This window comes from Haliaeetus leucocephalus, unplaced genomic scaffold, assembly GCF_000737465.1.
Source record: "Haliaeetus leucocephalus isolate CR32 unplaced genomic scaffold, Haliaeetus_leucocephalus-4.0 Scaffold450, whole genome shotgun sequence".
NCBI lineage: Eukaryota > Metazoa > Chordata > Aves > Accipitriformes > Accipitridae > Haliaeetus > Haliaeetus leucocephalus.
The window spans coordinates 12,985,195-13,002,371 of NW_010972886.1; positions in this window are offsets into that span (position 1 = coordinate 12,985,195).

Below are 17,177 nucleotides of genomic sequence, written 5' to 3' on the forward strand. Positions count from 1 at the left end.
TAAACTCTGCCTTTGCAATATATCAGTTCTTTTTTCTCCCCTGTATATGTATATACATACATAAAGTCATTTATGTATACATGTGTTTATATATATATACACACACTCCCTCTCCATATAAGGTCTTGGTAAATACGAACTGGATTTGACTCGGAAGGGAAAGAGACAGTTTAATTTTAATAGGCCAAGCACACATTATCAGACAAAACCAAAGACCAAAAAAAATACCAAATTAAGACCATGTAAGGTATGTATCAACCAGTTCTGAAAAAGGTTCCCACTGGAATTATTCCAGACTAAAACAATGAGTCATCCCCTAAGGAATCCTGTCCTCACATGAAATATATAAATCATTGTCCATTTTGGAAGGATTACGCCAATAGCACATATCATTAAAATGTTATTCCTTTTAAAAGTGCTAAGACAAAATCTAGCATTTTGTTCTGTAGATCCTGATTTGCAATGTGAACAGGAGTCTCACCACAGTCCCCCAGGGACAGAGTCACAAGGACATTTAGTTCCTGCATAGTCAATATATGTTCCTATATGCCTCTGCAAATCTGGGCAAATGCAAACAGGATCACAGCTTTCAGAGTTTTCCTCCTTTTTTCCTTTTCTTTTTTTTTTTTTTCCCATGAGGCAGAAAAGCTCTGTGAGGTGGTTGTGGTAGAACAGAGAAGAACATAACAACCTAATGTAATGCTCTAAAATCTCAATGCTTGAAATTATGCAAGACTGTCTGATGACTTGAGCAGTTTCATTACTTCTCAAATTAGAATACTGTGTCTCTTTTAGAGGCCTGTTATAGAAATTACCGAACTCCTGCTCTTTGCTGGGGAGGACAGAAAGATGATGTGCTACCTAAGGGAAAAATAAGTACGTAAACTCTTACTGGAAGGCATAAGGTTAATGGCATAAAAGCTGCAGTGGACAGAACTAGCTCATTATATGACATTCCCAAAGAACAAGTTTTACTTTCTATTAAATGTTTCCCATTAGAAATTTAGAATGACAAACACACTTTTCAATGCATGATTTTAAAGACAGACTTCTCATGTGACACTGAAATGTCATACAGATAAATCAACTGTTACTCTTACATATCATTTGTTTTTCACAACCCCCTAAATGCTTCACACAAAATCAAAGTCTCACTGAACTACATATTGTATAAAGAGATGAAAGGGGCTGCTTGCTTCTTGAGCAAGCTTGCCTAGGAGGACAAGACAGGCAAGAGATAAAAGAAAGAAAATCTTACAGATAGGTACACAAAAAGCAGAAGAACAACCTGATGAAGTTTATGGAAGAATTCAGTGCCAAGCCAACAACCACATCCAGCATTTGATCCACAAGGACCACTTTCCTTTCCAGCTGATCAAAAAACAGAAGGAGGAGGAGAACACAGGACTCAAAAACTCTGTAGTTCTCTTGGGGTGGTGAGGAAATCACAAATAAGCTCTCTCGTATCTAATGTAATTGTGGATAAGTTATTCACTAATAAATATTAAATAAAAAAATTTTCAACTCTTCAGAAAAATTTATATGAAGTAACCTGTCAGTACTAGTTTACAAAACTGCTCAGCAGCAGGTGTACCCTCCTTCTGCTGGGAGGGCAAATGACAACTGAACTTTAATGCCATCCTCAGCAACATCCAAGTACTTCCTACCTCTCTCCTGGCAAAAGAGTATCTCTGTACATGGAAAACAAAGAATAAAACGTGTGTGTATGTGTGTGTGTGGTGTTCCACTTTATTTCATTAATCCACTCTCTGACCCTGGCAACCCCAGATTATCATTGTAGAAACCCATTCACAGTTAGGCAAACACAGACTTGTCATATTCAACCAGCTATTCAAGGAGCACTAGTTCATCTTAAATCTGCTCTCACCTGCACAACAGAAGCCCACTGCCTGTTGAACCAATGATCTGACAGAGATACACTGCCTTGATAGCCTGTGCACCCACTAAAGCTGTCTCATAACTCCAGCTGGAATGACTAGTCTCTGACTTCCATGGCAAGAGAAACAAAAAAGGGATACTCCATCTTCAAAAGGAAAGTCACTAATCTACATACTTAATGAAGACATCTTTAGCATTTCTTTTCTTTGGGGCTTTTTTTCTCTGAAAGCATTTCCTCCATGGTTTTTGCCACTTGTTCACAATGCAACTTTACAAAAGGGGCACCATTTTATTTTGCACCCTGTAGAGGCATTGACCATTAGTCACAGTCAGAACCACATTTATACCACTTCTCAGGCATCTATGACATGAAAGAAGAAAACTGGTGAACACTGACAACACTGCTTAGTCACTATTACTTCTTTCTGGCCCACTCTTGACCAGTTACATCACTGTTTTGAAATGTACGGTTTAGATGCTGAGGTCAGCAAAGTAACACAATCTTTCTCTTTGGCACATTAAACACATGTGGTACAAAGTCTCAATATAGCAGAGGAATTTGTTCTTTTTTAAGTTACCTAGACAAACATTATAGACGTGGTATACTGGAACAGATAAATAACTTTTTTCCAAGCTTATCACTACCTTTTTGATTGTTCCAAACCAAACTTTAATTCTATGGTACATTCAAGAATATAAAATGAATCATAGGACTCAGAGAAGGAAAAAGCTTAGTGATGAGCTTAGCAATCAAACAAACCACTCCTTGCCACCACCAAAATAGTTAGCTCCTTACAATATACCCTCAAGTATTTTTTCTGATTAGTTTTAAGTAACTTACACATACCGCTACTATTGCTTCCCTTGGGAGAACATACCATAGGCTAATAGCTTTCACCACTAGGAACTTTTTCCTAGTGTACAGTCTAAATATGTCTTTTTGTTCAGTTTTACCCCATTAGTTCTACTTAAAACTCCTCTGTATCAGGTGAAATACTTTCTCTCAGTCTGGAGTGTTTGCATTCTGTTATTTCTTGTGGACAGCTCCCCTGTACATCACTTAACACCTCCGTTAGAGCTGACAATGATCTAAACATGGTAAAGCTCAGTTATACAGGAAAAGATTAGGACTGCTCCAGTCCTCATCAAAGAATCAGATTTTAGACTTCTGTTGTAGACTTGAGTGTAAGCTGTACAGGCAGCATAATATTTTGTAAAGCAAGTAATTTGAGTTTCCAGTGCTGGGGGGAAAAAAAAAAATCTATCTTCTTGTATAATGTTCATATAAATGCCTTGACCAAGTACTTACTTTTTCAAAACCATTGTGATGTTTACTATATCTAAACTCCTAATACACAGAACAAGAAGACAGTACAACTGATTTTTAACTTAACCATGAGCTATCCTCAGACATCCATGGCTTTGAGGACAGCCATCATAAAATTAGTAATTTTTTAAATATTTCTACATTTTTCTTAGGCACTATATTATAACTAACAAGGATTGAAAGATAATAACCTGAGCTATCATTCTGCTCTTTACTCCTGTTGACAGGAAATGCAATTACAGTAAAGCTGTGAGTTTAAAACATAGTTTTATGTACACTATAGAAAATAAGTACTGGGATATAGTTTAGTGCTGGGGGCGGGGGGGCGGGGAGGTGGGTAAAAAAAAAAATTATCAAAGACCGGATGAGCTGTTTGACTAAGTCATAATAACTGTTCCCTTGGGTAAGTCACTCAGGACATGATCCATGACCACTGAAATCAATGAAAGGATTCCCACTAATACCTATAGACTGTGGAGGAGGCATTTAAAATTCCTGTATCTCTTGGTTTTCATAAAGTGGAGATAACATTTTACTACCCAAGAAAAGTGTTGTGAGGATGACTACATTAATCTGTGCTCAGTTAACAAAGTGATGGGAGCCACATATATATCTATACATACAAATTCCTCAAAACAGTGAAACAGAAAGATTCTCACAGCTGAAACACACCCATTAATATGCAAAAACACAGTTTGTCATAAGGTTAGGAATACATGACTCACGTGGATACCAAGGGCTCATATTTATGTTCCAGTTTGCATCAAATCATAGTTTGCACAAACAATATTTGACTTTTCTTCTCCTCTTTTTTAAATTATTTCTTTTTAAGCCCTCCCTTCCTCCTCCCATCCCCCCAGCAAGAAGCTGGCAAGAGATGTGGAGCATCTGGGTTAGAAATGACAGCTGGTGGGTGAGACAGCGTCAAGCCCTTTACTGGCTTTTACTTTGGTCTTCTGGGAATGAACCAAAATGAGACTTCTTCATAATAATCACCCCATCTTTTGCCCTTGAATAAACTTCAGAAGCTATCATGATCCAAGTCTTCTCTGGGCAATCAGAAGGGGTTCTTCATAGCCCATATACCAAAGTTGGTTGGAAAACAGGATCTCTGCCCCATAGGAAATTCCAGTGTTCCAAAACATGCTTTGTGCTCTGACTTGGAACAAGTAAAACTTTTTTCTGTATGAAGGTTTCCTCAAAAAAATTATCTTGGAAACATTAAATACTAAATATAATGTTACTTAGAATTAGACCATGATATACTGACCATGATATAGAATACTGAATGAAATATGAGTATTAAATTTCATCAATACAATTTAATATTAAACATTACAATATAAAAGTCAAACAAAATTGAAAAACAACTGAAAATGAAGCAAAATTCTATCTGGAAAAAGTAAAAATATGTCACTCAAACAAGCTTAGGCAGAGCACTGTGTGAATGTAACTGCTGTTTGCAGTAACAAAGACAGCTTGGTACCTCTCTGGGCACTTCTTTTGGGACTGCAGAAAACACCACCAGTGTAATCAAACCATTTTATTCTTACATGACATGTAATACACTCCTGGGCAGGTATTCATCTAGGATTCATTACTGGAAATCTCTATGGCTGTAATGATCTGCACTGTTTAAGGACTGGCCCTCAAGCTTTAAATTGCTCCCTGTCTGTAACACCAAAGACTCGATATAGTAAGTTTTCTTTTCCTTTCAGTAAACACTATCTTATACAGTTTATTGATACTGCAGATAAAAAGCAGGTTTATTATTTTAATGGGCAATACATCCCATGCCTGTATTTAAGCCCCACACCTTAGCCCTCTGTTGGGGAAAGGACACTGACAATGACCTCTCTATGAGAGGCCTGCGTAATGCTAACATGGTCAAACCTTCTTGTGCAACCACAGAAATATCAAAGGCAGGCAAGGAGCAGCTGGAACATTAGAGAGAGAGTCCTTTTCACAGATGTTTGACTAATCTGATGATGTAGCAGTAGCACTATGTGCACCAGAGCAACAAACATGCCTATACAAGCAGTAACCTTTTGCTTGTCAACAGGGTTTACCTGAAGGGAACCAGCACAATCAGTTTTGTACAGCAGGGCTTCCCACCAGCCACAATTACGTTATGAATACTTCTGTTATTAGGCTATCATGTAAAAGACTAATGTGTGTGCGGGTGTATGAGACTGAGACTGATTTCATCTGCACAAACACCCTGATTGAAATGTGATTGCAGGGGGAAAAGAAAGGAGAAAACTAGACCAAGATGCCTTAAATATGTGACAGCAGCACTACTGGTGTGCTCCTGATGTATCAATAGACAAGACAGCCACAGAAAAGTAAATGACAGCTGCAGCAAGCAGATAATTGGGGCATTCATCAAAAGGAATCTCTGTATGAGAAATAGATGGGAGTAAACATGAAAGTGTAAAGTGCTCCTTTGGGCATGTGCACTCACGTTTGCAGGTGAAGATGAAAACAGACAACCTCTGCAGGCCAGATCCAAGTCTCTTTGCAGTTACTGGAAGATTTCTACTGAACTCAATCAAATTTGGATCAAATCCTGAGTGAATACAAACATTTCTTCTTCTGGTTGCACAAGACTACTCCAACGATTTTGCTGTTGGTCCCCATGAGGAACAAAGGGCTGCGTTCATAGGTGCTCTTGGTGACAGATGAGCTACCATTTGCTTGCTCTTCTCTGTGACCCTCCCTGTATGGCTGACCCCTATCACTGAATGCTACAACCTGATCAGGGTCTTTTTCCCCTTTCTCTCACACAACCCTGTTCATCATTCATGCTGACACACAAGTGGTCCTGATTTCTCAGGATATTGTCCATCATTCCATTATACAATTACTTTTTAGCTTCTCTGTATCTCAAAGTGCTTCTCCAAAAACAATTGGTTAGGAGCCAGGGATTATTTACTGGCAACCATGAATGTGTCAAATGCTCCAGATGTTTATTATTACTACTACTTTCCAGGGGTGTCAGCCAACAGTTCTGTTTGTGGCTCGCCCTTTACCAGGACATCAGATAACTGCAGCTTATAGTCCTGAATTTAGCACTGGTCACCCTTTGATCCACAATTAGTTTTGCTTTCTGCTAGGCTGTAAAATGTTTCAGCATTAGTCCATGAAACTCATCTCACCACTTTGTTGGTATTGAAATACTTATTTATCAGCCAAGGGACATACAGACTGTTAAAAAACACTGATTATGAATTTGGTCATGTAACTGGCTGACACTATTGTGGCAGTGTGTATCATTGGCAGATAATACAAAGAATATTTTAAATGGCACAAACTTTATCCATCATTCAATGCCCAAGATTACCTCTGTATTGGGAAAGGTGAGCTTTCCAAGAGGACAGAGAGGTAGACGGTGTTCTTTAACTTCATTCTGCTTCTTCCAGCACACTTTCTTCTTCCCTCAATGAGTAGTTTTCTGTTCTGCTTGGACCTCAACTTTTTAACTGGTAATGGTTCCAGGAATATACCCTTCAAATAACCAGAATCAGTGGAGGCCCCCCAGGCTTCCAGCTAAAACTCCATGCACACAAGTCCTATTAAAGTCAAACTTGTCCTAAGCTCCAAAGAACAGAATTGAGTCTGCTCCTCTACCGACCAACATCCCAAAGAGAGAGAGAGTGCCCCAGGAGGGAGCACTGAATTGGTAAAACTGATTCCTCCAGCAGCAGCCTGCTGCTGAGGATGTGTGCCAGGTACTGGGTGGGGATAACACAGGAGATGAATGGACAGTCTCCCGGGGATTTCTACCAGCTGCCTGCGACTCAGAACTGATCTAACCTGTGCCATGGGTGGGGCAGGGTGTCAGGAAACCATAATCGCCTCCCAGCTGTTCCTTCCTTCCTCCACCCATGCTCATTGCTGCGGAAGCCAAGCACAGAGGAGGGTTTTGGCAGGATAACAGTAATGTGCCAATGGCAGAACATGTGTTTAGCTCATATAATTCTTCTGTAGATGCAAGGATCAACATGTCTGTGCTACTCGCCTAACTCCTCATAAAGGAGAAGTAGAACGCTGGCTTATATAAAACAAGCTAACAGAGGTAAGAAGCAAACAAGTGGTTCACTTGCAATATTTTTATGGATGAAACTCAGTTCTGTTTTATTTTTGCCATGGGAAAATTCCTGCTGCAATAATAACTTTCTTTTTTATGGATCCCTCATGCTTAACAAATTGACAGACTATTTATTTAAGCATCACTTCACCCACCACGGAAATGGAGTGGTCTCCTGGGTAAAACATGGTGTCTTTTCTGCAGCACTGCTCCAAAACTTAGGAAAGATGCACAAACTTCGCATGTGTTTGTAACAGTAAATGGCTAGATTTCCAAAGGTGTCTAGAGCACCTGAAAGTATCAGCTCAGGCTCTTACAAGCATCAAAGTCAGGCAGAGTTCCTGTTGATTTCCATCAGTGTTCAGGCAGAATTGAAAATCATAATAAAGTCAAAGTAGCTAACTGCCTTGGAAGTTTAGCCTCAGAAAAATTTCACTTGAGACAGGCAGCAATCATCACTATGCTAGAACCTGGCTTGGCACACCACCATCAACAATCTTCTTGAAAAGGGTGCTGGAAAAATCTGTTTTTCCCCCCTGAGAGAATAAATCCTTTCAAATCACCAAGCAGATATAATTTATTCTACTGACATGGTCCCAAAGTCACATTAAATCATGGAAAAGGGTAAAAAGGACACAGGATTACTTTATTAGTATTCTTGCAAGATGTTTGTGTTCTCTGAAACCGCCACAACAGCATTCTCCTGATTGATCACCATTAAGCTTTCAGACCTTTTAGATACTACCCAAGATGGTATGGCTGTAAAATTAATAGGTACAACCATCAATTTGCAAAGCATGTTCATCTTTGCAATGTCCTGAGAAAGTTTGCACTCAAGTTTAAATATCAGAGGTTAATTCTGAGCTTAAAAACTGTCTATGTTGGAGACCATGATTCATGAGGCACTGAAGTTCAGATCTGTATTCAAAGACATAAAAGGAGATTACTGGCAGAATGCTTTATGGACCACAAGCCATTGCAATTTCTCCTTTCTCTTGCCCAAAACAGCCAAAGTCTATAACTTCCTGGCTTGATTTCAAAACTATTTTACTCATAAATCTCTGAAAATGGTTGCTGATTGGGGATAAAAGGTTAGAAAACTATTAGAGATGTAAGGAGTTTTATGTCTATGCATCATCTACCGTACCGAAATGAATATTAAGCTGTGCTAGTGCTCCAGACCTTAAAAGTCTTAAAAATCCAAGCTTCAAAATCCCTCATTTAAACATACATTAACTTTCTTTTATTCCCTTTCTGTATTTTAACTGTTTAGGTGTAAAGCTTTTCCCTAAAATGAAGATTCTTTGGTGAAAGTAGCACATACCAGGTTAAGGAAATTCAGACATTAAGAACTACAACATTCTCAATAAAAGTAGAGAAGTTATTTTTCTACTTTTAGTCTTTTTTCATTGTTTGTCATATCATTCCAGGAGGTGTAGAAGATCCTAATGTATAAGCTAAATGCCTGTCCTGGCATTTTTAAAATACAAGAAAAAGTAAAACTGCTAGTTACGAAGGAACTGAAATACATTTTTCCTAACGTATATCTTGCCGGGAAGAATCACAATGTAGAGAGCAGAGTAGCATAATATTCCAGCGTGAATTCTCTACAGACTCTCTCACAGGCTGGCTGAAGTGGTTCGTATTGCCAAAGTGATGTCAAGCATGGGTAAGAAACCCAAAAAGCTCTAATCTATCCAAGTTTGAACACTTATACTGAAACAGGTCTGAAATATTTATTGTAAGACACTTTCCCCAATGAAAAGCAGAGATGACCACTTCAGTTTCCAAGAGAGAAACGAGGAACAAATCTCGCCCTTCAAGTCTGTAATGGAAAGAGCATTGCAGTATGTAACTTTCCCCTCTCCTACACCAGCGACTGTAACAACAGACCCAAGATATCTCTCCTACTGAGATGGGAGTGAGACATCCCAGGACAAGTCTCATGTTCATTAATTGGAGGAGGGGAAGGTTCCAGCCAAACCAAAATGAAACTAAGTAAAGTTTTCCAACAGCCAAAATCAAGTTTATGAAATCCAGTGCACTGTTATTCTGTGTTCCATTAGTAAAGAAGAAAACTGGTGCTGGAGAACAGCAGACTAGGTTTTCCAAAACTTTCTCCACAGGGAAGGGACCTAGGTCACAGAGAAGGCTGAAGACAGCTGGCTTTCTGGCAAAAGAGTAGCTGAGCAGGAGGAAAAAGTGCTAAAATCCTGAGACAGACTGGTCTGCTGGGTTTCTCAGGCTGTGTTAATGCTAAATTGCATGGTGTATAGCCCAGCCCTGATTACACAGCCTTCACAGAAGAAGGGAGTCTTTTGTAAATGTGATACATGGAGTCCACATTCAGTTGGCTTCACAAGAAAAGTCATTCAATGGACTTTTTAAGCTCTTAAGATAAAGACACACAAAAGTTATTTTAAAAATAACATCACGGAATTTAAAAATGTAAATTTCAGAGATATTTAGCTTCATAGTTTGAATTCAGCCCCATCTTTAGCAAAAACAATATACAAGATAAGAATAGCCAGTGCATAAATGTCTTTAGCAAAGAAACCTTAAAATAAATTGAATTCATGCTACACTAACTATACCTGTGCCAGTAATAATGTTTCCATAATAAATGAAAAGGAAAAGGAGGAATTGCTCAGAAAATGTCCCAACAACAAGGCGATGAGGTACCACAAATTCAAGACATGGGCAAAACATGTAACATGTATGACAAGGTATAACACTTTCATTGCTGCTTGCAAGAGGAAAACCTATTCTATGTATGCAATTCTGTCACTTGGGAGTAGTGTGATGATTTTAACTGAACAGCAATAAAACTTGATAGCATCCCACACCCATTTCTATCCTGTAAACATCACTTCCTACTAGTCCTTCAAATTCTCCAGTTTAGTGTAAAAACCAGTTCCTTGCATCTCAGAGTTAACAAATATAGGCTGTCTCACTATTAGCATTGCGTTTAATCTGTAACATTCTGACATTCTCAAATATAATTTAAAAACTCTTAACCTATACTTTATCTGTTTACTTAGTAGTAAGGTGGGCACATGAAATTGTCTGCAGCACATTGTATTTTGCCAAGCAAAATCAAGCTCAGTTGTAGTATTATTAAGCAGCATGATGTCTATCACCATGGCTAAAACCACGGACCGAGCCAGGAACCTTAAACCATGAATCACTATAGCCTGAGCTAAATCCAGGTTCCGTAACTTGTGATTTTTATTAGACATTGCCTGTTTCCCTGGACTCTACAAGAATTAGACATGTCCCCTCCCCAGTGAATTCAGTCTTGGGTTTTCAAGCTGCCTAAGATAACACTTTTCTCCTAGATAGCATTTTTGTGTGAAAGGTCTCAGAGCATTTTATGAAAAAGATTAGGTTCATCACCTCCACATGAGCAAAATAAGTCACACAGATAAAGTGACTTACCTGAGATCAAGCACAGGCCAAAACACAAACTGAACCCAGGTATTCTGAAAAGGATATAGACAGCTCAGAGATGCATGAATATGACAGCCGCCATCTCAAATGCTGCAACTGATCCGAGTCTTTGGGTCTGGAATGAAGTATCCTAAAATTCACTCACTGTTATGCCAGTACACCCATGGTAGCTAGCACCTTAATAAAAGATTTCGGGATTCAACAGTGCATAAACAGGCCAAAGGCAGGAAGGCTTTTTTGTAAACTTCCAAGAGCTTTGAAGCAAAATGAAATTGATGGCTATTGCCAGCTAAAGCTTCACGCACACCTCAGCTGATTCACTAAAATATGACACCATTCAGTGACCTAAGTAAAATAAACCTGTGGTCTCAATAGAGCATGTAAGAAAAAAATATATATGTCAAGAGCATTATCCATTGCGTTGCTTGGTGCTCTCAAGGAAAAGTCAAAGCACTAAATACAGAATGCAGTGTGAGACTATCATTATTATTCTCATCATAATTACTGTTGCTAATGTAATATTGTTCTTCTAGATCAGCTGTGAAGCACAAGTGTAAGGCAGCTGGGGACACACATTGCCCTATGTGTGTGCTGCACCCAGTATTGGGTCAATGACAGAGCTTCAACTTCATGCATTTGGCTTGATGCTAACTGACAACTGCCAAATTTATTTTTTTTACTATGCTATGCACACCCTCCTATGAGTTGCATTTATTCTAGCTACAAGTAAATATTGGACGCAAAGAACTCTTTCGTAAGAAATAAGAGCAAATCTCAGCATGCACAAATTCAATTTAAACAAGTTCCAGTGGTAACTGTACTTTGTACTTGGGGTGTATTTTAAAATTGCATCAAATAATAACTTTTTTCATTAAAGACAGAGAAAAGGGAAGTAAGATTGATAACAGTTATGCCCATATATTTTCTTTTCAACTTTGGCCATCATGTCACTTTCTCTCCACTTTTAGGCTATTTTTATATTGCCAGATTGTCCCAGCAAGGACTCCAGCAAACAGTGAAATCAGCACCAAGGTTTAATGTCTCGCTGTAACACATCCTGGTTCTCTTTTACGAGGCCAGTAACTTTTTCTGAATGGCACATCTTCATGACCAAGGACAGAAAGTAAAACACTAGGTCTGAATGCACCCTGGTGACAAGAGATGGCAAGACTGAACAAACCATTTTGGATTGCCCATCTCTGTGTGTGTCCTGACCCACATTACCACTCACACTCCTTAGGGTGAGCATGGTTCATGCTAACACAACTATGCAGCTAAGGCCAAACCCCTTCCAGGCCAACAGGTGTGGAAGTGCTATGAAAGTGTTTCAAGGTTTATTTAGTTACAACTTTTCCATTTATAGCTTTTCTATTTGGAACAAGAAGAATTGCTTAAGGAAAAAAAAAGTGTACCTCTTGTTCTGCCAAACATTTGGCAGAAACTTGAATTTTATGCACTATAAGAGCAGCAGGTAAGTTGATTCAGTTGTGAGCGTCTCCCTCTTCTCTTTTACTTGTTCATGGTGTATTAGTAAAAAATGTAATGCTAGTGCCTGTTGGAAGGCAAAGTATCTGTGCAATATTACAGCCTTGTAACACACATCTGAAGGGCTGGAGTTGCAGTATAAAAGAGAGCTTCACTGGCAAAGCATGCATTTTAAATAAAGCTTCAGTACTCAAAAACAGACAGTCTCCGTTCTCATTCTGAGTAATGTCTGCCTTCTATTCAGTAGAACGGCCCACAATGAAAGTAACAAAGACATGCCAGATGAAAAACATCACACTGCAAGATCTCTGTACACTGCAGAAAATCCTGTAATTGCTTACTGAGATATTTCCCTCTGAAAATATGTGGGGAATAAAGAAGGGATGCTTCATGTTAAAAAAGGGATGGGGGTGCAAAAATGTATGTCCAGATCATGCACTTTTAAAGTTCTAGTCTGATCAAAATCTGATTTCCATGGTTTTTGCTACAGAGCTTGTATGGGGCTTCCCCCAGCTGAGGCCCGCTAAAGATCACTTCATACTCATACCAAAAAAGTGCTTGGCACTGATTCTGCTGAAGTAGGACTAAGGGCCTTGCTAGCAGCCTCCAAGCTAGGAGAAAAGCTTGTCCACATGAAGGGTCTGGAAGATGGCCTGCAGTAACGGTGTCACATGAACTGCATCTCTCTGTGTTAAAAGTGGCCACAGACACTGGTTCGTAAAGATACGCAGACAGAGATATGCAAACATATTGATTAGTAAGGACACTGAATTGACCGGATTTTTTTAATGTCATATTATTCATTGTTATGTATCTTTATTAGAGAACTGATTCAATTACCTAAGGTCTGTGGAGAGACTCATCTTGATTTCATTTGGGTTTACATTAGCTTGTTTCATAGGCATCCTTTTACTTGTGCTTAAGTGCCTCACAAATAACGAATCATCCTAAACTTCTTACTCAGATCAATACTCATTTTCTTTTCAGAGTAACTATTATTAATTTCTCTATTTCATTTTATAGTAATAGAACATTCTTTAGAAAGCATTAATAAAATAAAGGGCTTTAGCTTACTGAAATTGTACATTAAAAATCAAAATGCATAGGTTGCAAATAATCCATTCATTAAAATTAAATTCTCTAAACTATTCAGGAAATACTTATGCATGAAATTCACATTCATATGAATTCTGTTGGTGAATGATCCAAAAAGAGTGGAAAAAGTTTGTACCATACACTAATGCATTTGTAGCAAACAGTATCAACAAAACTGTTAGTTAACAGCATCAACTATACAATTTTACTTAGTCCTGAACAACAGAGGAAGATGAAAGGGACATAAAACTAGCGCACAGTATATTACTAGAGAGTAACAACCTGCCTAGAGATTTTCCAGTCACTTTAAGTCTTCACCAGAAGGTTGGATGCATTTCTGAGCTGACATTTTAGCTCAAGCCAAAGTTACAGCCCCATCCCAAATCATCAGAAATTCAATCCCCGCTTTGCGCTCAGAATTGAGATCAGAACAGTCTCAACTGTCCCCTCTGGCATTCAAACCCATGAATCTTTGAATAATGTCATCTTTGAACAACAGATACAAGCTATTGCTCTAAACAGGTGGCATTCCTTAATCTCATGTTCTATGCGGACACACTGCTGCTAAATATAAACAAAAAACCCACCTGTGGTACTTTGCTCTTTTAGGCCTTCACTGAGTTTGTAGCATCACACATTCTCACATTCAAGCATCCTTTTCAGCATTTGGGAAACTAGATTTACAGATGGTTCTAGTTGGGAAAACTGGCGAGCACAGGTGGGGGTTTCCTAACCCACTGTCACAAACCTGTCCAGCAAATGAGGCTGACAGCACCAATTATTACCTTAAATATGATAGTTGAGAGGATGAACAGAAGTTAGGCCTATTTTTTGAAAGCACAGCTTCTTTACTCCTAAAACTGATATATCTATAAGTACACAAACTGGTAATACAAATTCAGAAAGCAAGCCCCTGAGGGAATTAATTCACTCGCAAGTCTGCTGAAGGCCCATTTTAGCCGAGGATACACATGTATGAATTCCTATTTTTCACTGTTTCTGTTATGGCAGCACTTTGAGATACATCCAAGATAAGGGCTCTGCTGCAAAAGACACTGGGTTAACATATGCTACAAAATAGTCCGATAAATAGAAAGCTTACAGCATAAACAGAGAAGACTGATCAAAAGAAAGAAAATCAGGAAGTGATTTGCAGATCCCAGAGCACGTAAAGCCGAAAGATGAAACGCAAGACAAGTGGAGTGCACTGTCTCACCAGAAGACAACTGATGTTATCTGACTGGCCGCCAATTAAATCACCTCTAGAAAGGACCAGCCTCCAGGTATTATCTACTAACAGAAAGCTCATTGGAGCTCTGCTAACTGGAGACGATTGGACCAGGCAAAATCTTGGGAAGAGAGAAATGATTACATAAGAAACTACCTACTGAACGTGTATGAAAAGCTTTCGTTCCACAGTCAGCTTGGTGCACTCATTATGGGCTGAAGATCTATTATTACTATTGGTGCAGCATTTAGCTATTAGGTTACTGTTACAGAACAGTATCTGTACAAGATACTGCTATCCAAAAACCTGTCTCAAGAACCTAACGTTAAGCCATATATTCCCATTATGGCATGATGATTCACTGTTAATCCAAAATGCCTTCAGAACTAGGCACAAGATGTGACACAATTCATTCATCACCTTTCACCCAGAAGAGGATAACAATAGGCTGAAGCAAGCATATTTGGAGGAAGGCCTTTATGATAGGATTTTCAGCCTGGTTTCTTATGGAAAGAGGCTTAGGTAATTGACTATGAGCTTTCTATCTCCCAAGTTTTGAACCTGTTGCTCAATTTCAACTTCATTTAATACAGGGCCAAGACACACATTGTTCCCATAAATTTTGTTTAAATGTATAGCTAGGTAGAAGAAAGATCCAAATTAGTGATTCCCATTTAGAGAAAGGCTGCAAAGCACTCTCGCCTCAAAGTATGTATGTATGTATGTATAGGACAGAGCCTTCAGAAACTTTGTTACAGCAGTCCCGAGACCAGCAAAACTAAACAAGAACAGGTGCCTACAGCATGGACTGACTACATCTAGAGATTTGTGAAAGAACATACAACTGTACCTGTTCTTTCTAACATGTGAAAATATGGATATTATAATCTCTGTCCCAATGAGTTTTCAGCTGAAAGATGGTTACATTACACAGTGATCTGAGGCTCTATTAATTGCTCTTAGTGAACAATCAGGAAATTTTAGAAGTAGAAGCTATTTGTATAGTGACTCTCTAAGTCCTTGCATGTTTGGAGAACTTAAGCTAATAATTATTTGTAACAGTAGTACAGTAATTTTTGAATGACAGATCCCAAAGTGTGAGTACAGATTTGATGTCAAATAAATTTACTGCTATTTTCAAATTAATTACTGAGTGTCATCCAACTTTGAAGCAAGCTAAAATAAAGTTCCTATTACATTTTCCCCAATTTGGTATTTTCATGTAAGGTAAGGTAACATGCCATGGCTTCCACTTTGTGTATTTTGATTCATTTAAAACAGAGTAAATCAATAGGGTTGAAATCTCACCAGAAATTCTGTTTAGCATGAATCCTTACCCAGCAGAATTGCTGTGTTAACAACGATGTGTTCAAGCACATTTATATAGCCCCCAGGAAAAAAATGTACCTCACCCAAAGCCTGACAGCAAGAAGATGCCTTTTGACTTCAGGGAGCTTTGGATTAGGACTCAAATATTAGTGACCTGGGGCAAAAATAGCAAACTATTTAATATCACCTCTTTGGGCACTCAAATTATCATATTAAAATCCATTTTAACATTGGCAAAGTCAATCACGTTATAAACGCAAACAGATGTTTTAACGTGTCTCTGGCATTTGGCTTCAAGCAGAGTAAATTGAACATTTTCAATTTCATACAGTTTAGTTTCTATGAAGTTAAAGTAAACCAAATGATTTCTCCCACAGCATTTTTACTCACTGTCACCACACTGATGTTTACTTTGTCACACATGATAAAAGGCTGGCTTGCATGATGACACTGAACCTGAGTAGACTGAAAAATTAAGGGGAAGGAGGAGGAGGGAGGAGACTCACTTTTAACTCACCCTCTTTGCAAGCTGAGCTTTTTAAGATTTGCCCACCCATAAAACAAGACATATGATTTTGTTATACTTGGAGCCCGACTGTCAAAAACACAGTCAATATGTTATGTGGTATTGGGCTGCTTCTACTTTATACGATAACACTGTTATGCTAAGTCATTTTAAATGCACTTTGATATACTATACACATGAGCTAATGCACATATGTATTTATGCACTGCATGCTTTGGAATGAAAAGGACAGGAGGCAGTGTGGGAAAAACAGGCTGAAGGAAAAAAAAAAAGAAAAAAGAAAAAGGGACTCTACGATTCCCATAACTCAACAGAGCATATTGTTCAGTTAACGCATAGGCCAGTGCCTCTCAGGCCCTATCACTGGTTGACAGAATTAGATTCTGATTCATGCTCTGTAATTCACTGTAATGCCAGCCAGGGACAAGAGCATTCCATGGGAACGTTTCAGTGGGTCCCTCCTTATCAGCTCCAGAACAGCTGCCAGACTCTAAGGTCGCTTGATACAGAATTTAATTCTCAAGATTGTACATTAATTTCTAAATTCTTTCTTATCCAAGTGCTGTGATTTGAGACTGTATTCAATGCAGCCCAGCACAGGGCAGGCTTTTCCCATCCACACCCCTCCTTCCTGTCTGCAAACTTCCTTCCTATGGATTTACCCAGACATCTTTGAGCTAAATTAACTCCCTGTACTTCTCTGACCAAGCACTAGCAGATGGGAAAGCTGATTTTGACCTCACACTGG